We start from the raw sequence: 22,736 nt of genomic DNA, 5'->3' as shown, positions 1-22,736 counted from the left end.
ATCTCTATCTTATATCCATAAATGTTTTCGCTAGGTTAACTTACTTGCAATTCTACTTACAATGTCTGAACTTCAAATTTTTCAATTTTGTCTCTCATGGAATTTAATATCAATCTGTATCTAACTGCTGTTTTGTGGATCAACTGCATTAAGTCCAGCGAATGCAAATTTTAAAAAGTAGCTGGTAAATCTTCGTAAAGTAGAAAAGTATCAGGAAATTATGGTATAAATTTTTCTGTATAAGTTAGCATCTTTTCCCTACTCCATCTAGAAATCATTTATAAAAATTTCACCTAAGGACAGAGAATCAGAAAGCTCCATTTTCAGGAAAATTGTGAAACATATTTCATCTATAGACTATAAATACATGGAAGAATAAAGAATGCACAAAAGCCATCCTGAAGACATGAACTGATGATGAGCACAGGTTAATCCTGTGGTAGAATGCCTCAGACCTCAGAAAACAACAGGAAAAAAATTCTCATTTCTTTATAGTGAAGGACTCATTTTGGATTGCAAAAGTTTATCCCTTCATTGTAATAATAAAGGCAGAGACCAGATTTGAGAAGCTGATAGGAATTCCATTTCAATGAGAAAGGTTGAGGGAGACAGTTTACATAAAATCTTCCTATATATTATTGTTCCAGAAATATAGAATTTATTCAATGATGAGTAATAAAAGCAAGCTGGTATATAGCACTAACACCAAGATATTGTAAGGAAAAAAGATGGAAACAAAGAGTAGAATTCAAAAGAAACTTTACACAAGGAGGTTATACTTTTATAGTCTTTCAGACTTCACCTCCAAAAAGATCATTCCTTCTTTACTATCACAAGAACAAAAAAGCTTCCTTCAAGTATGGCTTTTTTCATAACCTACAAATAATATAACACTAAAAAAAGAAAATCAAGACAATGGCACAATATAGGGGAACCTAGGTGGCTCAGTCAGTTAAGCATCTAATCTTGATTTTGGCCTAGGTCATGATCTCATGGTTCAAGTGATGGAGTCCTGTGCACTGATAGCACAGAGCCTGCTTGGGATTCTCATTCTCTCCCTCTCTCTCTGCTCCTCCCCTTCTGGTGCTCTCTCCTTCTCTCTCAAAATAAATAAACTAAAAAAAAAAAAAAACACACAAAGTAATTATATAAATATTTAAATATAATCTTTTCAAAGTGTTTCCCAAAGAAAAAAATATTGACCATTAAATGGAAATTAAGGAATATAAAAGGCCATCCAGGAAAAATCAACACAGAACATTTAACAAGAAGACATATCCTAGTAAACTTAATGAACTTAAGGGAATAAACAGAAGACTTTCAGTTAATTAAGTAAGGAGTTCAGGTCACTTCTTAGGGGAAAAAACTATCAAACAGGCTTCGGATTTCCCCACAGCAACATTCGGTGCCGGAATATGTTAGGTAGAACACTGTAAGATATTGGAAAAAAGAGAGTATGAACCAAGGATTTTGTATTCACACAAGCCAACATTCAAGCGGAAAAGCTAAAGAAAAAACGGTTCACTTTGCTACAAGTCAGGGAATATTGTCCGTAGGAGTTCTTCCTTGAGGAACATTACTAAAGAATGAACTTCAGAAAACTAATAAGTGACTTTGAAAATTACCAGAAAAGGATTAACAGCATGAGTAAATTCTACCTAACTCTAGAACAAAAAGTAAAATAAATGTGAAAATTAGAACGAAAGAGTGGAATAAATCATCTAAGAGAAATTTACACATAATTTATAGTACCAAAGTGGATACTAAAAAAGGCAATAATATAAATAAAATTCAGTGACAGGAGATATAAGAAAAGCTTGTAAATGTTACCACCCATTACAATAGAGACAATAGCTACCGTCTAAAGAAATATGTTAATTGCCATTTAACCAATATCTTATAAAAATCTTTCCACATCACCCAGGGAGAATCTACAGCTGTTTTTATTGGTTGTATAGTATTCTTGTTTCTGAATATATAATAATTCTTTTAAATATGCCATATTATCAGGATGTAGGTTTTCCCCAAATGTTAATATTACAAGAACTTGATGGGGCTTTAGAGTGGTGGGGTATGGAACTGATGGCCAAGAAAGAATTCTAGAGATATCTTTGTGCAAAAAGGTGACTTTATTAAAGTACAGGCATAGGACCTTGGGCAGGAAAAGATGCATTGGGTTTGTGTGGAAGTGACTGATTATACTATGGAGTTGGGAGAAGTAAAAGCAAAAGAGAGGAAAGGACTTTCATATGCTAAGGAGGGCTCCTAAAATACTGAAGTCCTTCTTATTGTCAAGCTAAGATTGTTTTCTCTCTAGTAAGGAATTATCATTAAGACAATAGGGAGTTCTTGTAGAAATATACTTTGTATTTGCCTCAAGTTTTTGTCAATGGGCAACAGATTATAAAAAAATTTAGTTTTACCTGCCATTTCCTTCCTGTCTTTGTTCTCCACATCTCTATGGTGGAGAGGGTGATGTTGGGGCTCTTTGAAACTGAGGCTATAGGTTTCTGGAGATTAGGTTATTGATAAGACTCTTTTTCTTGTAATTCACTAAGATATTTGTAAACTGATGGAGACTCAAGTCCTGCATGACTAAGTCCTCTATCAGTTAACCATTTGCTTTCTCCTCTTAGCTTTAGGGCAGCCAGGAATGCTTGAGGAATTTCACACACACCCCAACTGGGTATGTGTGGAGGGGGGTGGTTGCTAGCTTGCGCTTTGCCGCCAGCTTGCCTTATGCTCCCTCATTACTACGAAATGTTAACATATGTTTTTCTGTATTTGTATGATTACCTTTTTTGGTTTTTTTTTAATGTTTTATTTATTTCTGAGAGAGAGAGAGAGAGAGCGAGCGAGAGCATGAACAGGGGAGGGTCAGAGAGAGAGACACAAATCTGAAACAGGCTCCAGGCTCTGAGCAGGCTGTCAGGACAGAGCCCAAAGTGGGGCTCGAACCCATGAACTGTGAGATCATGACCTGAGCTGAAGTCGGACGCTTAACTGACTGAGCCACCCAGGCGCCCCTGTGTGATTACTTCTTAAGTTAAACTCCTAGTAATAAAACTCTTGGGTCAACAGACTGGCAAAATTTGGAACTATCTTTTGAAACAAGGAATGGTGGTAATTATTTCTCTTGATTCTTGCCAACACTAGAGATCATTATTGTTTTCTCTCTTTACAGAATTCCTGAGTAGGAGATATGTCATATTAAATTTATGATTATTTCATTATGCAAAAACCAAAGAAATTCATTACAGACTGCCTACCTGCATTTATTCATTTTTCAAAACAATTGTTTATTCCCTTTGTCCACATTCCAGGAGCAGGACAGGAAGGAGGTAAAGAGGATGAAGTCTGCATTATTTTCATATTGATCTGCAAATGGTCATCATATATTAAGACAATTCTCTGTCATGTTTGTTGTAAATATTGCCCCCTTTAAAATTTTTATGTATAGTATTTTTAAAAACAAATAAATTTGTGTTAAAATCTATTTTTCTTTTTTTCCCAATAGTTTCTGCCTTTGTGTCATACTTAGAAAAAATTGTTTGATCCTTATTTTATATAAACTTCTTTTGGTATCTTAATTCTCTAGATTTTCTATAGCATCAGTGATTTTTGTGGCCTCTTTTTCTTTTCTGCTTTAATTTTAACTGAAAGTTTTGTATAATTACATTTTCTCTCTTCTTTTAGCATATCAATTGTTCTTCTCTTTCAAATATTTTTGATGGGTGGTCTAAAGTTGAAATATACATGTAGGACAAATTTCAGTCCATTTTCATTTTTTTCAATGTGAGATGATGCATTTAGCTTTTGTTGGCTTTTGTTGTTGTTGTTGTTCTTCATCTTATTTTTGTAATGTGGGCATGGTGATACACAATATTACATTAGTTTCAGGTGTAGTAGTTTCACAGTAGTTCAAATTTAAACAACTCTATACATTACTCTACAGTCATCACAAGTATACTACCATCTGTCACCATACAATGCTATTAAAATATCATTAACTACATCCCCTATGTCATACCTTTTGTTCCCATGGCTTGTTTATTCCATAAGTGGAAACCTGTGTCTCTCTCCCCCTTTCACCCATTTTGCCTGATCCCACCCCAACGCTCTGGCAACTATCAATTTGTTGTTCTCTGTATTTACAGACTGATTCAGCTTTTTGTTTATTTGTTTGTCTTGTTTTTTAGATTCCCCATATAAGTAAAATCCTATGGTATTTGTCTTTCTATGACATAATACCCTGTGAGGCCATCCATGTTGTTGAAAATGGCAAGATCTCATCCTTTTAAAGGCTGTATAATATTCCATCGTGTGTGTGTGTGTGTGTGTGTGTGTGTGTGTGTAATCTTTATCCATTCATCAATCAAGAGGCACTTGGGTTGCTTCCATATTTTGTCCATTGTAAACAATGCTGTCATAAATCTAGGGCATATATCTTTTTGAAGTAGTGTTTTCATTCTCTTTGGGTAAATACTCAGCAGTGGTATTATTAGCATCATATGGTATTTCCATTTTTAATCTTTTGAGGAAGCTCCACATTACTTTCCATAGTGTGTGTAGCAATTTACTTTCCCACCAACAATGCATGAGGGTTTCTTTCTCTCCATATCCTCTCCAACACTTGGTATTTCTTGTGTTTTGAATTTAGCCATGTAACAAGTATGAGGTAATATCTCATTGTAGTCCTGATAATTAGTGATACGAGCATCTTTTCATGTGTCTGTTTGCCACTGGTATGTCTTCCTTGGGGGAAAAAATGTATCTATTCAGTACTTGTGCCCAGTTTTTAATCAGATTACCTGACTTTTTTTTTTCTATTGAGTCATATAAAGTCTTTATGGAGTTTGGATGTTAACTCCTTATCAGATATGTCCTTGGCAAATATCTTCTCACACATTCAGTATGCAGCCTTTTTGTTGTGTTGATGGATTCTTTCATTGTGCAAAAGATCTTTATTTTGACAAATCCACTTTCTTTTTTTTTTGACAAGTCCACTTTCAAATAAAACTAACACGTCATGGGGAGCTTAGGGTCCTTATAATAAAGCATTCCCAAATATTCCCTCTATCCCTTATTACATTTGTTATTCATTTTATTTATCCATAATAAATCATAATCACTAGATTGTTGCTAACACCATTTTAAACAAACTATTCAAATGTTATATCTTTTGCCAATAAAAATTTTTAAAAAATGATTTTACCTTTATTTATTGCCTAATATTCTTCCTTTGTCTATGTAGATACAAGTTTCTGATCTATTATCATCTTCCTTTCTTTTAACATTTTTATGTTTATGTACTTATTTTTGAGAGAGAGAGATCCAGAGAGAGAGAGAGAGAGAGAGCTCACAAGTAGGTAAGGGGCAGAGAGAGAGACACAGAATGGGAGGCAGGCTCCAGTACTATCCACTACTATCAGTAGTGCAGAGACTGATGCAAGGCTCCAACTCACAAACCACGAGATCATGTCCTGAGCTGAAGTCCGATGCTCAACTGACTGAGCCACCCAGGCTATCCTGCTTTGTCTCTTAGACTCTATTTCTTGCCTGTCTTACATTTTAGCATGCCTTGTGAGTTCTGCTCGAGATTCAGACATGATTTATTGGGCAAAAAGGAGCTGAAGTAGATAGGTGATTAGTATGAAGTTTATGTTTATCAGACTAGGAATTAGGCTCTGTTTACTGGTCATTGTAGTTCTGGTGTCAGAGGCTAACATTTCCTCTAGTATGTGGTTTTGGTGTCCCCTGGGTTTCTCTAGAGACTTCTTCTTTTTTTTTTTTTAAATGTTTTATTTATTTCTAGGAGAGAGAGAGAGACAGCGTGAACAGGGGAGGGTCAGAGAGAGAGGGAGTCACAGACTGAAACAGGCTCCAGGCTCCGGGCTGGCAGTCAGCACAGAGCCCGACGCGGGGCCCGAACCCACGAACCGCAAGATCATGACCTAAGCGAAAGTCGGACGCTTAACCGACTAAGCCACCCAGGTGCCCCTAGAGACTTCTTCTTAAATTGGGCCTGAGGCTTCCTGTTTTTTTTACCTGTAATTCCCTTACAAACTTTTTACTTTTAATTTCTTAATTCAATTTTTAATTTAGAAGGGGGAGGGGCAGAAAGAGAAAGAGAGAATCCCAATGAGGCTCCATGCTGAGGATGATGTGAGGCTTGATCCCATGACCCTGGGATCATGTCCTGAGCTAAAATCAAGAGTCAGATGCTCAACCAACTAGGTCACCCAGATGTTACACACCTAAACTTTTTAATTTCTAGCATTTCCTTTCAATGTTTTTCACAGAAGTTCAATCTGTTTATATTACTAATTGAATACTATTATTACATATTATCTACTAGTTTCCATAACAAATGTTACAGTTTTTTCCTAAAGTGTTGTTTTATAATCCCATTATCTTTGTCTTATTTCAGTCTGAATCTGATGTTTGCTTTGTTCATTCAGATTGTGTTTTCATCTTGCTTTTTGGTATGTTTCGTAATTTTTTTCTTGAAAACTAGACACGTTGTACTGGGTAATAGAAAGTGAGTTAAACAGGCCTTTATATGAGGATTTATGATAATCTAAGAGATGGGTTGTGTTTATTTCTTAGAGCTGTAGGTACTAGTGTTTCAAATTTCCCATGTGTTCCCATTTTTTGTCCCACTTTCACAAGTGTTTCTCCATTAGTATACCTCTTTTTGCCCTTAAATGAGACAGCAAGTTTGGGGGTGGGGGGGCGGGTGCTGAAGTTTCAGAAATGTCCTTCTGCCAGGTGGGATAAATCTCTCATAAAATATTTTTCCCCAGAGAGTAGAACTTTGCTCTGGAGAGTACTATGGGCATATTTCATAATCGTCACCCTTTTCCTTACCCTGTTGAAGCCAGAAAAAACAAAAACAAAAACCAAAAACTGTCTAAGATCTTTACCATGAGTATTTAATAGTTCTCCTAAAGTTAAAGGCCATGAAAACATGGGCTCCTCCAGAAATTTCTGTCTCATGTAGTGCACACTTAATTTTCAGCAAATTTTCAAAATAAACATGTATGTGTTCATATCAGGTTGTGACTCTAGTGGCCTGTCCTCCAGGGAAGCAGATCTTGGTTGTGAGTCTGGATTTGCCTGTCTTTCCATAATTCAGTATGATGTTTTTGCTGATTTCTCATGTTCTCTGATGAGTCAAAAATGATTGATTTTCAGTGCTTTTAGATTTTCCTTATTATAAAGAGAGGGATGACAACTGCCAAATTCTATCTGCTAGAGCTGAAACTGGACATGTATACTTGATTTTGTAGTATACATAGATTATAATACCTTCCAGCCTTCGAATGGTGAGACTTCTATTCTAGAGTGACTTCTTCACTTTTTCAGGTAAGGACAGAACTCAGGGCTAAATAAGAGGATGCACCATTTACAGTCCTATAGCCAATTACATTTTCTAGAGCTGAGTAATTTTCTTGCCTTTCCTTCCCACACAATGTCTCCCTTGACTTCCCATAGGCAACCATGGGATTTATTGTGGCTTAGTGATATCTGCAAATAATTTTCAATACTAATCTAGAGCAGTCTATTTGTCTAGCAATAGTCACACTGGCCTCATATTTGTTCGGCAGCTCAGTCTTTTTTCACTTTAATTCTAAGGTACTCAATTCTTTTCAAATTAAAAAACTTAAAAACCAGTGAAGGTGACACAGACCCTCCCTTCAAAAAAGTCTGCTGTTATTGCATTTGTATCTTACATCCTAATGCCTTTAGCAATTCCCTAACAGAGATTCTGAGAAGTCTCAAAAGACCCCAAAAGGTGGGTAATTTAATTTCAGTAATTTTACAGTTTAGAATACGTGACCTTTTGTTCTCTAAAACTTTCTTTTATGTCTAAGCATCCAGACCTTTTCTATTCACAATTGGTGTAGCACAAAGGCAGAATCCATTTTACCTTAGTTCTCTCCAGCCTCAGGACTTAGTGTTAGGGAAAATTATAATTATGGATTTGAAAATTATTAGAGATGAGATTCTGAAAGTTGTAAAATAAAGGCATTCTTTCAAAATCATAGTCTTCTCCATGTGAAACTCCACACTTTCCACAATTGAAAAGACTTCCAAGAATATTTCCCATGTTAATAAAGAACTAAAATACTTTTAAAAATCTGATTGTAACTCCATTTAAATATGATAATAATTACTTAAAACCAGAAAATAAGCTTTTAAAAAATGGGCAGTATGATTTTTTTTTTTTTTGATCATCCTAAGACGTTTTACCAAGTCCATCTAAGGGTTATTTGATTTTTCTAGGAGAATATATCTGTACTCAACTTTGCAGTATGTTAATTCATTAGAGTTGAGAAATTATGAAGTTATACTTGTAGATTTTGTCTGAGGATAAAAGATAACCCAAATGTTACAGTTTTATTTCTATGACTTTAGTCAATTTTTATCTGACTTGCAACCTGTGAAAACTTATCCTAACATTTTTCTTTCTTCTTCCCTCCCTCCCTCTCTGTTTTTCTTTCTTTTCTTTTCTTTTCTCTTTTCTTTTCTTTTCTTTTTTTCTTTTCTTTTTCTCTTAACACAACTCTCTGTCAATGCTTTCTGTGTTTTAGGCCTTCATGTACTGGTTCCCAGGAGAGGAAGCTGTGAGTTTCTAGGATTCCTGGAGGAAGCTAAGGTTCTTGTGAATGTCCATTTTGGATACTCCTCTTCCTACTCTGCCTCACTCCCTGAGCAAGCATATGCTCAAAGCCTCTTGTTGCTGTAGTATCTCTCCTTTGTCGCTTGTAAGATGGCCCGGCTTGATCCTCTTCCATAAGGTCCATCTAACCCACAGGAAATTTATGCAGCAGCTAACATCCTCTTTTATTAAACAATATTTGTCATAGACAACATAAACACACATTCCCCATATGCTACTTGAGCCAGCTTAATTAGCTAATTCCCTCATAAATTAATGACTTTAATAATTTATTTGACATGTTTCTATAATTTTATAAGAGTTGAATCCTTAAACTTTTGAAAGTTTTACTTTGAAACATGTAAGGAACAGTATTGTTACATAGCTCCTATATGCCCATTATATGTCTAAATCTCATTGCTGTTGTGTTTTTTCTTTTTTTTTCTCATTCTCATTTCCATAATTATGTTTCATTTACTTGGGAATAATTGGGAGTAGAGTATCTTTATTCTTTGTTATATATCGGATGCAACTGTAGATTCACATTCATTTTTATATAATGGATAAAATAATGTGTATTTTGCAATTTTCAGAAACTAAGGTAGACTGTATGTTCAGTTTAATTACACCAAATGAAGTCAGAATATTTCAATGCATGATGGCGGTTTATTTTTTGTTTATGTGTTTGGTATATTTGGACATAAATATATACATTTTACTGAACCATATTCTAACTTTGTAAATTTTGCAAATGTCTGAGCACTAATACACCTTATTTATTTTTTAATGTTTTATTTATTTTTGAGAGAGAGACAGCGTGAGCAGAGGAGGGTCAGAGAAAGAGGGAGACACAGAATCCGAGGACAGGCTCCAGGCTCTGAGCTGTCAGCACAGAGCCCAACATGGGGCTTGAACCCACAAACCATGAGATCATTACCTGAGCCAAAGCTGGAGGCTCAACTGACTGAGCCACCCAGGCACCTCTAATACACCTTATTTAAATACAGTAATATTGATTTCAAATCAGGGAAACATATTTTCTATATTTCTTCCTACTTAGGCTGGAAACTCCAAGTTATGATATGAATTCCAACTGCAGATAAGGAAAATGCCAAAAAAAAAAAAAAGCAAAGATGATCTTAAAATAATTTTTATTATAGTGCTTGAAACTCATATCTGAATGTTACATTCTTCAGTAGAATGCCAGTACCATTTCAATATTCTAAAATCATCAGTGATTTTTTTATATTCTGAAAATTGCTTAGAATGTGTAATAGTAAAATATTTTTAAAGATCTTAAAAATTCATGTGTTGATAAAGCTACAATAGAAAATGGTTGCTAGACATTTCATCTTGACCAAAAGGACATTGAAATGAGCTTATTAAGTGACCAAAAATATGCAACGTGGAAACCTTTTCTCCAGTCCACCTCCATATTGTTCTATATCCCATCTCTGATGAGATATGCTGGTGAACTTAACCCATTCAGAATATAGGATGATTCTGAAGCTTAAAATAAAGGACAAAAGTATCTTCTAGTGAGGGAATTGTCTTTCTATGAATGACTTACTTAATACCTCTGGTTTCTTGCTCTTACTCCATATTTATTATTTAGACTTCCTCCTAATTTTCTAGTCATTTGGTTTGTGTTCCTAAAATCATTTGGGTGGGTTTGTGTTTATGACTGGAAACTTTCCTTAAACTCCAACATCTAACTTCTAACCAGGCTCTGTTCCCCATCCCTTGACATCAATTCCTAATTCCTACCTACAGTGATATTCATGGACTTGAACTGAGAACAGACCTACAGATTGCCTTTTGGTGGATGACAGTTTCCCTAGTCACTCTCAAGACTAGCTGAGCTTTTGATATCCTTATTCCACCCAAAGTCTGATTCTGCACTAGAAATGTTATTTCTTTGATATGTCTCCCAAGTCCACACTACTGGAGGTATAAGTTGTCTTCTCCTAAGTTTACCTACAAGGAGTTTTTATTTTAAACACACCATCATCAAAAGACAGGGAACAGATTGTAAGAAGCAAAATAAGATTATTACATCATTGCCATCAATCAAAACCTAGTGTTGTTCACTGCTTTGTTCTAAGTAACATCTCCATCTAAATGAGAACTCTGTTGCTTAGATAAATGTAGTGCAGTCTAGCTTCCTTTGAGCATCAAAAACTATCTTTCATAAAGGAAAGGGGGAGTATATCAAAGTTATAAAAAAATAAAAACACATGGAATCAAGACTGGATTCAAATCTTGGACTTGCTACTTCCAACATGTATGATTTAGGCCAAGTTACTTAAATTTTCTGAACTAGTAAAAATCATTTGGTATCTCATATGCCTATAATGTGGATTAAATGTAATAATATATGTAAGATAGTTATTAAGTATCTAATCAATGATATATAATATTATTGTTATCTGGAAAAAAACAATTGTTGTCCATATTTCACTAACCTAAGTGCTCAGAATGAGCATGACAATCTATAACAGCAAAGGCAGCCATTCAGGATGAGTAATGGTGCTTCATTCTGAAGATGACCCTCATGAGGAGACACAACCAAATGTCCCATTTGCCATATCTACAAATACAACCTTGTGAGAAAATATGAAAGAGTTTTTATGACTAGCATATAGGAGTTATTGATTTATTTTTCATCAGGGAATGAAAAGTTCCACAGAGGTACATTTTCTAAATAAAGAAACAAGTTATCAGGAAGAGTTAATTTGTTTGATCTCTCAAGGCTGATATTTAGAATATTATTTACTGCATGGTACAGGAAAACTGTAGCAAATACTTTTGGATACATACCCAGAAAATATTCCTCAATTCCTATTTGATGTCAGAATTTACATTTTATGAATAATGATCATTCTAGAGCAATTATGACAATAACACAATCCTTGGAGGAGATTAGTTTAAGAGTATGTTTATGGCCTAGTCTAGTCAATGAATCAAAGACCTGTAAGGGTAGGGGCATCTGGAAAATTGTTCTTGGCACCAAAGAAGTATCTTACCAAAGTAAACAGTTCTTCAGTCTCTGAATATTCTTAAATGTGGATATGATTAATTTTTGGTACTGGTAGAGTGAATTTGCAAAAATGAAAGGAAATGAGGTCAAGGATAAAGCTGAGCACAGAGGGGAAGAGAGTAGGGATATGAACATCTTGTGCTGGAAACTTCTGCTTGCATGCATAATATCCATTCTTCTCTCCTAACAGGACTCTGGTTTTGTTGGAGTCATCAATGTAATGAACTAAAAAAATCCTACACACCCCAGCATTCCTTGCAGATGGGATACCGTGCTATATTTTGTGGCAAGTGAGGTATAAGCAGAAGGGCTGAATGAGTGAGGCAACCAGGAAAACTTTTTAACAGGGAAAGAGATTCACATGAAATGTACCCTTTTATTCTGACTTGTCCCTTTCCTGACTGGAGAAGTCATGCAATACTTGAAATAGAGAAGCCATTTTGCAATAAGGAACCGTGAGGAAAAGAATAGGAGATTGATAGAGATCTTGACTGTAATGCCAGTGAGCCCCTGGACCAATATCTGCAAATATCAAACTCTAGATGCAAGACTTATCATAATGGGAATAAAACACAACCTTTATCTTGCTGAAGTCATTATGTTTTGGTGTTTCTATCACTAGAGAGAAAAGAATTTCTAACTAATATTCCACTGATTAAACCAGACGTAAAGGTATCCTCCGTTAATATTTCTTATGTGAGATAAAAGCTTTTCATAAACTTTACACATTTTGAAAATGAAAAGGCTGCCCTTTCGTTTTGTTTATGGTTTCTTTTTGTTATTGTGTGCTGTTGATGATGGCTTCCTTTGCTGTGCAGAAGCCTTTTAGTTTGATGTAGTCTCACTTACTTAGTTTTGCTTTTGACACCTTGGCTTTGGGTGTGAATTCCAAAAAAAAAAAAAATCATTGCCAAGATCAATGTCAAGGAGCTTACTGCCTATGTTCTAAGAGATTTATGGCTTCAGGTCTTATATTCAAATCTTTCAAACCATTTTGAGTTCATTTTGGTTAATAGTATAAGATACTGGTTCAGTTTCATTCTTTTGCATGTAGTGGCTCAGTTTTCCCAGCACCACTTATTGAAGGGACTATCTTTTTTTTTTTTAATAGTTTATTGTCAAATTAGTTTCCACATAACACTCAGTGCTCATCCCCACAAGTGTCCTCCTCCATGCCCATCCCCCCTCCCCCCACATCCATCAGTCCTCAGTTTTTGTCAGCATTCAAGAGTCTCTCATGGTTTGCTTCTCTCCCTTTCCCCCACCATTTCTGCCCTTCTTCTCCCCCTTGTTCCTCCGTCAAGTTCCTCCTAATCTTTTACTCGTTGTATGTTCTCTACCTCATTGTTGTAGATTATGTAAGCACAGGGTTACTTCTGGGCCCTCTTTCTGGCTCCATTCATCTATGTGTGTTGTTACCATATTGTTCTGACTACCATAGCTTTGTAGTATAGCTGGAAATCAGAATTGTGTTCTCTCTCAAGAATGCTTTGGCTATTTGGGGTAATTTTTTTTTAAATTTTTTTTTAATGTTTTATTTATTTCTAGGAGAGAGAGCGAGCGAGCAAGCGTGAGCAGGGGAGGGTCAGAGAGAGAGGGAGTCACAGACTGAAACAGGCTCCAGGCTCTGAGCTGGCAGTCAGCATAGAGCCCGACGCGGGGCTCGAACCCACGAACGGCGAGATCATGACCTAAGCGAAAGTCGGACGCTTAACCGACTAAGCCACCCAGGCGCCCCTATTTGGGGTCATTTTTGATTGCATATAAATTTTAGTATTTTTAATTTTAGTTCCATGAAAAGTGACATTGGTATTTTGATAGGGATTGTACTGAATCTGTATATTGCTTTGTAGAGTATGAACATTTTAACAATATTTGTTCTTCCAATTTGTGATTGAGTATCTTTCCATTCATTTGTGTCCTTTTAAACTTCCTTCATTAACATCAAATGTTCTTCAGTGTATAGTTCTTTCACCATTTTAGTTACATTTATTCCTAGGTATTTTATTCTTTTTGATATAATTATCAATATGATTTTTAAATTTATCTCATAGTATATTGTTACTAGATAGAAACAGATTTTTTTTTAACAAAGAACTTTCAATATTGATTTTGTATCCTACAACTTTACTGAATTTATTGATTAGTTCTAACAGTGTTTTGGTGGAGTCTTTAGTGTTTTCTGTATAATATATAATATCATATCATCTGAAAATAGTGATAGTTTTACTCTTTCTTTTTTGATTTGTATTTTTTGTATTACTTTTTCTTGTCTATTGCTCCATCTAGGATGCCAAAACTAGTTGAATAAAAATGATGAGTGGGCATCCTTATCTTGTTTCTGATCTTGAAGGAAGAACTTCAACATTTAACCACCAAGTCTGATTCTAGCTGTGGGCTTGTACAGACCTGTATTTTGTTGACAATTTTTATCACAGATGCATATCAAATTTTGTCAAATGCTTTTTATGCATCTTAAAATGAGATGACCATATGGTTTTTATCCTTCATTTTGTTCAGGTCATGTATCTCATTGATTGAGTTTTGGGTATTAAACCATCCTTGCATGTATGGAATAAATCCCACTTGATCACGGTGTATGATCCTTTTAATGCAGTGTTAAATTCAGTTTGCTAATTTTCTTTTTTGAGGATCATTAAATTTGTGTTCTTCAGGGGTATTAGCTTTTCATTTCTTTTCTTGTGGCATCCTTGTCTGGTTTGGGGATTAGGGTGATACTGGCCTGATAAAATGAATTTGAAAGAGTTTTTTGGAAGAGTTTGAGAAGTATTAGTATTCATTCTTCTTTAATTGTTTGGTAGACTTCACCAGTAAAGCCATGCAACCCTGCACTTTTATATATAGCTCTTTATATGTCAATCAAACCCCAACAAAGTGGTTTTACAAAATGAGCAAAAATTCTGAAGAGATAACTCATCAAAGAAACTAAATAAATGGCAAATAAGAACATGAAAAATTTCTTAATATCCTATGTCATTAGGAAGTTGAAAATTAAAACAACAATGTGATATTACTACACATCTTTTAGAATAGCTAAAACCCAAAACACTGACAGCTTTACATGCTGGAGAGAATGCGTAACAACAGCAACTTTCATCCATTGCTTGCTGGTGGACACACAAAATGGCAGAGCCACACTGAATGGCAGTTTGGCGTTTTCATGCAAGGCTAAGTAAGCTTACCATACACTCTAGTAATTGTGTTCCTAGATATTTATCCAAATGTGCTGAAACCTTATGTCTATAAAAATACCTGCACACAGTTTTTTATAGCAGATATATTCACAATTGCTCAATACTGCAAACACCCAAGAGGTTCTTTAAAAGTTAAATGGATGAACACACTGTTGAGTCCATAAAATGAAATATTATTCAGGGATAAAAGGAAATGAGCTATCAGTCTACCAAAAGATTAGAGAAAACGTCAATGCATTTTCCTAAGTGAAAGAAGTTAGTCAGAAAAGGACACATACTGTTTGAATTCAACTGTATAGAATTCTGGAAAATGCTAAATGCTAACACTATAGAGATGTAAAGATCAGCGATTTACAGGGTTCTATGGTATGAGGTGAGGGATTAATAGTGAAGTAAGGGGTATTTTTAGGACAGTGAAACCATTCTATATCACATTATAATGGTGGCTACAAGATATTAGGCATTTACCAAAGCCTGTGGCACTGTACAACATGAAAAGTAAATTCTAATGTAAACTACAGGCATTAGTTAATAATAACGTATAAATATTGGCTCTTCAATTTAAACAAATATAACATACTAATGCAAGGTGTTAATAACAGAGGAAATTCTGAGCATGAAGAGAGAAGGTACATGGGCTATCTCATTATTATCTGCTCAGTTTTTTGTAAACCTAAAACCTCTGAAACCTAAAGTCTACTATTTTTTTAAAGATTTAAAGATTTGAAAAACCCAAGAGACACTGTACCAGGAAACTATTAAAACGTAAAATAAATACTATAAAATATCAGCTATATGTTAATCTGCTTTTCTGCCCATATTTTATTAGAAGTCATTGATTATAAATAAAAATCATGATGGGCAGTGTGAATAACACTGTAGAAATTGTATGTGTGTGTATATGAGAGAGAGAGAGAGAGAGAGAGAGAGAGAGAGCCATAGAAAGGATGAAATCATGCTATTTGTGATAACATAGATGGACCTAGAGGGTATCATGTTAAGTGAAATAAATCAGATTGAGAAAGACAAGTACCATATGATTTCAATAATATGTGGAATCTAAAAAAGAGAAAAAAAATGAATGAATAAACAACAGAAAACTGAATCGGAGAACAAACTGATGGTCAGTAGGCGTGGGAGGATGGGTAAACTAGGTGAAGAGGAATGGGGGATACAGGCTTTCAGCTATGAAATGAATAAATCATGGGAATAAAGGATACCACATAAGAAATATAGGAAAGAATATTGTAACTACCGACACAGATGCAACTACACTTGTGGGGAGCGTAGCATATACAATGTATAACATTGTCGAATCACTATGTTGCACACCTGAAACTAATGTATCAACTATATTCAAAAATTATTTAAAAATAAATCTTAAATGAAGATTTGAACTGTAAAAATATGAAGCTGCTCTATATAAATAATTTTAAAATGTGATCCTGAGTATGAAAACTGAGGGTAAGTCTTATATCTAAATCTGTCTTAACCAGCAAAAGGAAGATGATGTGGGGGGGAAAGAATTAAAAAAAAAATCTCTTGGAGAAATGTTCAATGCAGTGATTCCAAAACTGTAATAGAAACATAAACAGAGCTTTCTTCATTTGCTTAGTTGTAGACACTGAATGACTTAAGCACGCCAAAGGAAATGGAGCAGTGGAACCACCAGAGTGTCCTGAACTAAATGTGATCCAGTTCTCCAAAGCTGTGAGGTTTAAGTGGTACCATTATTCCTCGATTGCGTACAAGTGTACAAATATGTCAGTCTTTTTCTTCTTCTTCTTCCAATACTCTTTATTTCTTTTATCTATTCTTCTACCTACTGTCTTTGTAAATCGGCAGCTTTCAGAAGTTCTAGTGAAATTTTTATATTGTTATTTGTTCTTATTCTTAATGCCCCTGGCATCTGCCATACTAGATTACATAAGAATGAAAGAAATCTCTTCTGAACTGTTAAAAAAAATCTATCCTAAATTCATCATTGTATACTTTCTTTTACTTTTTCCTTTCTCTATTTTCTTTCCAACACAGCTGTGGATTCATCCATAGCACTTTCTCAAGAATGTTGCCAATTTTCCTGTATTCTTATCTAATTTACTAGTCTTATGGGTTTTGTTTTTTGATATTCTCACACTTCTGAAATCTGGTGTTTTGGGAGATTCCATTTCTGCAATTCCTGTCATTAGTCTCAATGAAACATGTATTGTTTTTAGTTATATAATGAGGCTAAAAATAAAGTAAAATTGGATTTGACCAAAGAAGATACAAAAAGGAATCATTATTGCCTTCTCCAACTGGTTACATGATACATATATTTCAGAAATACTTTGAAACTTAACTGAGTAATTAACTCAAACTATCCTTTGACCTAATTTCCTGTGGAAAGTGGAAAGTGCATGACCACCGACTACATATGGGTTCAATTTAAACTCCATGCCTCACATTTCCCTTTCCAAAGGAAGTGATCAACCATACATAAATTCTGCAAAGACTTAGCCTAAAATAGTTTAGCGGCTTTTTTGAAGCTTTTAAGATTTTAAAACTGTTGTGATGTTGTAGATTGGATACGGTAGTGTGAGTGGTATAAGGGATTTTTGTCAAGATAACTTTGGATAAAGATGCTGATACGCTATTAAAACCCCCTACTCTCAAATCACCTCACACACACACACACACACACACACACACAGAAGAGGTAAGAATAGGTACCTGTCTTTCACCATAAGAATAGTGAAAAAGTCTTTAACAGGATTCTTCGAAGAGTTTGATACATAGCCAAGTACTTATAGGGCACATTAAATTAGGGTCTTCTTCCTGCCTAGGGAGCCTGAAGCATAAGAATGGGCTAGCTAGCAGCTTTGATGGTATTGTGAAGGACAGTTGCTGATGTGCCAGGATAAGCCTACATACACAACACAGAGTTGGCACAGCTAATAATGAGTTCAGTGAGTAGATTCCTAGGGAATGAGGAAACCATCAGTGACCTCCAGAATAGAGTGTACTTGACCAGACTTAGGAAACTGTAGGGGACAAAACCTCAACAACGACATGTGAGAGTGGTAGAGGTGATCTCCAGAGGCTCCATGGAAGTATCACACCAAAAAAGTAACTTTAAACATTGCACAGGTCAGAGAGCAGAAAGCCAATTTACAGCAGTACCAGTCAAAATGTAATTCTCCTACACCCTTTAACACTCTTTCCTTAATTCGTTTATTAAAATCTTGAAGGGGTTCAAAGTTGTAGCTAAATGGCAGTAAAGGAAGTGAACAGGCAAGATGAAGATGACCACAGCCTCTTCCTCGAGGTAACTGGCTCTAGCCAGAGAGGGTCGAAAGAAGTTTTACCTTTGATCAAGTTGGAAGCTTTGATGATTATATAAAGAGGACATTTTTAATTAGTAAACCTAATTGTTTGTGAAACAGATTGACCTGGATTACATACTAACCACCAGTGACAAAAATATCTCATTTCTGTCCAAGTTTTTCTCCTGGGGCAGTGGAAAGACTATGGCCACCAAGACAATGTAAAGGGGCAGTAGGAAACAAATAAAATTGCTTTTATGTTTAAACACCATAAGTCTTGCATGATTAAATCCATTGGGTTTATGGCCTTGAGTGAGTTACTTAAACTCTCAATTTCTTACCGGTAAAATTAAGTTAACTGTTAATACTTCATAATATTGCTATGAAGACTCAAATATTTTTTACGTTAAAAGAAGCATTATTATTTACGTTATCTAACACTGCCTGACTCATACCAACAATTAAATAAACAGCACCTATCAGATTTTTCCTAGCTCACCTGGACATTTCACTTATGATTGAGATATATTTTACAGTATTCACTGGACTTGAATACAGATAATGCATTCACACAGCTTGACAAAAATATTCATTGAGTGACCACTTTTCACAAAGCATTACACTAACCAATTTTCCATGTATCTTTTCATTTTACATCAGAAAAGTCTATATAAAGAAAGCACCACTGTNATACTGCATTTGAGACATGGAAACATTAAGAAACTCATTCAAGTCATGGAGCTGGTAAGAAGCAAAGCCATAATTCTATTCCTTTCCTCTATACTACCTAACCAAGACATTTTTCCAATATCTCAAGCTACGAATAACCATTTTTAATGGATGTTCTAAGTCCCTGGTAACAAAAGACAAGACAGATGCCATTGTTTTCTGACTAATCACATAATGAAAGAACTTACTTTCTCTGTATAAGCACCTCTTACAGCTTGGAGAAATGTTCCTTCTCAATAAGGACCTGGGGGTTCTGAGCCCCATACACAATACTGTCAGTGACCAATAAAGGATTTAGTGCCTCCTTAGGAAAAAAAGACCCAGAGAAAGACCCAGACCCCGTGGATATGAGGTGGGCCTGAGAAAACGGGCAGTCTTTAGAGAAACCGGTCAAAAGCAGGAAGATTGTGCAGATGAGAAAAATGGAAAAGATATCAGATGTACTTTGGGTTTAAATGTGCGATGGCTCTGATTTGTCCTTCTGAATCTACTTGAGCTGGGAAGCCAATATGGCTTAATTATAAATATAATCATTCCTTGGAGTTATTGAGATAATAGGATAAGACACTTGACTTCTCTTAGTCCATTTGGGCCACTATAGCAAAAATACGATACATAAGGTGGATTATAAATAACAGAAATCCATTTCTTACAGTTTTGAATCTGGGAAATCTAAGAGCTATACAGCCATATTTTAAACCTCGAGTTCCCAAGTCTAACTCTTTTTCACTAATTGCATAGACCTATAGCATCAAAATTTGGTAGCGGAGAAAGGAAAAGGACCTGAAAAGATCTAAAACTGTACTAGTCTTGACCCTGCATAAAGTGCTTCAATTTCAGTTCATGCCTCACTGAACAATTTCATAAAAATGAAACAAAACAAATAAAAAAAAAAAAAAAACAAGAACAATAAAACATGTAACAAATGGCATGATGACTTCCTGAAGAGAGAATGGGATTCTGAGGTTCTAAAACAAACTGGATCTGAAACCAGACTCTGTCATTTACTAGCTTTGTGTCCCAGGAGAGTGACTGTCAATACCAATCTCTTGGGAATCCTGTCCAAAATAGTTCTGACTCAGTCGATTTGTAGGGGGGGTCCCTGAGATTCTACACTTCCAACAAGCTATCAGGTGATGCTCATGCCTCTGGCCCAAGGACCACACTCATACCTGCAAGGTCCTAGGACAAACCACACAGAATTGCCAAGGTACAGTTTCTGGTCTCTAGGGAAGATATCATGACTCCCTTTATGGCTGCTATAAAGAAGTGAATGTAGCAATTCAATGAAATCACCAGTGTCTGGTGGCCGGTAAATACTTCTCTTGAAACAGGTATGTTTCGAACACTTTTCCAACATCTCTAACATGGTTTTCATTGTGGCAGGTTTGCTTAAGTCTTAGTTATCCCCTTGTGGAATTCTGTTGGCAATTAGACTAGACATTCCTTCAAAATACTCCAAGTAATTGTGATTAGGACAGATGCAAATTCCTTGTGAGTATTAACGGGTTAATTAATACTGCAAAGCTTCCTGTGTGACTGAGGCCCTAACCTTAGGCTATTAGTAAAATGACCTTGAAGCAACCAGCTGTCACTTAAACAAAATGCCTTATAAGGTCTGAAATAATGACACCACACTGTATTGGCCTAAATCTGCATTTCAAAACCAGCAAAACGCAGCTGTCTATCAGCCTGTCAGAAATCATTCAGCTTGAACCTAAATGTGTTTTTACGCTTTTCACCACAAATTTTAACAGTGACAAATGGAAGGATGGCTTCTTTAACCTAATGAAACTCTCACCACCTCTGAAAGAGTCCCCCTCCTCCTCTGAAATGTTTCCTGTAACAAGATGTACAATGTCTGTGTCATAGAAGATGTCACGGCTCATTTGTCATCTAACTGCATACCTCTGAGCAGCCTGTTACCCACATGGGAAGGGAATAGTTCCCTAAGGTGGTGAATTCCAATGCTTTGAAAGTGTGACTCATTGTTTTAACTCTATGCAAGGTATTTTCAGTTTTCCATTTCAAAGTAAATCTCTAACCACTGTATTAATAATCATGAAGGTATGTCTCTCTTGAGAAATGAACAAATACCTATTTTGTCATGAGTCTGAATTCATTGGTTGTCCTTTAATATTAATGCCTCTAAATTTGTTTATTGACTGTCACGTCTGCATACTTTTTTAACTAAAGAAAGGTTATTAATAATATAATTCATGTACGAAATGTTTAATATTTAACACTACCTCCTAGCTGCTCCCGATCTAATATATTAATATAGACGCATCATTATGCTAAAGGAAATGCCTCATGATGTTAGAAAATGTTATGGACCCAAAGGAGCAATGTCTAGTTAATTACTAAAGAGTAATCTCCATCTGGTAGATACTGTCTTCCCTGGTTTATTCTCTGATACGTCTCCAGGTGATCTCTAAAACAGACTTCTTAAGCACGCAAAGGCTTCAGAGGTTATTAGTAGTAATTGTGTTGCACAACTGAGGGAATTTCATTTAGCATGATGGAAGCAGCAATGTCATTATTAGTTGATTAGTGTGAACAATCTTTGACAATATGTAGCACCAACTATGACTCCAACCGGTGGCAGATCATTATTCTGATTGCTATTTGATTTGCAGTATTATCAACCACAAAGTGAGCGGCATGGACCAGGGAAGAAAAGCGATAATTGGAAGATGTTTTTATGACCAATGGGAGATATAAAGATTTCATTGTTTAGGAAAAAGAATCTGTATGAAGCAATTGAGATTGGGGGTTAGATTTAAAGGTTAGAATTCTAGTAAAAGAATGTATAAAACTTATTATCATTCATCCTACTTTTAGGATATGTATCACAAGACTAGTTTTTTTCTTTGTCAAATTAAGTATCAAATAAACGGGCAAGGCATTATGGCTTATAGTATTTGTCAAGGGACAATTTCAATTGCAAAATGAACAAAAAACAAAATAAAGGGGATACTGATAGGGGGAATAATTGCTAGAAGGAGTTTGGAGAGTAAATAGTAGAGGAATCTATAAGAGACACCATGCATTTTCTAGGTGCACAAATGCTATACACCAATGGAAGAATTAAATAGAAACATGTTAAAAGGCAAATAAATGTTTTCTGGTGAATTCCAATGGCAATATCACCAATAACAAGAGGTTTCTGTTTGTTGTTTGTTTTGAGGTTTTTTGGTTGCTTCAAGTGATACTGTATATAACATTTTAAAAAGTACAGTCTATATAGAAACACACACACACACACACACACACACACACACACCTGAAGCCTGTCAAAGAAGAGAAAAAAAAAAGGTGCATAATACAGAATTAAATAAGTCAAGGAAGACTATTCAAGACTTGCAATAGGGGTCGAGACTATTATGATAACCAGGAATTTGTGTTAAACTTTGTTGAAACAAAAGTCAAGAGAGTTTGTAAGCACTGGGGTGATCTGTCAGGAAAGTACTGGATGTGTTAAAGGGGAGGGTGGTCAGTGTGAATAGCCCATCTGCGTTTGCTAATGAGACATTATAGAAGCCAGGGTCCTGTCCTCGCACAGACACAGAAAAGAGGGTGTCTATCTTCCTTGATTATTACATTTCAAAGTGATAATTTCGAGGTCCTTGAGAAAGATACTCCTAGGTCATAAAATTTACAAGAAGGCAGGAGATTTACATCCCCTCCCCTTTTGAAGTCCTTATTTTGAGACAGAGAGAGAGAGAGAGAAAGTGAGCGGGAGAGGGGCAGAGAGTGAGGGAGATTGAATCCCAAGCAGG

This window comes from Crocuta crocuta, unplaced genomic scaffold (assembly GCF_008692635.1).
Source record: "Crocuta crocuta isolate KB4526 unplaced genomic scaffold, BGI_CrCroc_1.0 scaffold102, whole genome shotgun sequence".
NCBI classification, from domain to species: Eukaryota; Metazoa; Chordata; class Mammalia; order Carnivora; family Hyaenidae; genus Crocuta; species Crocuta crocuta.
This window is presented reverse-complemented; position numbering follows the sequence as displayed.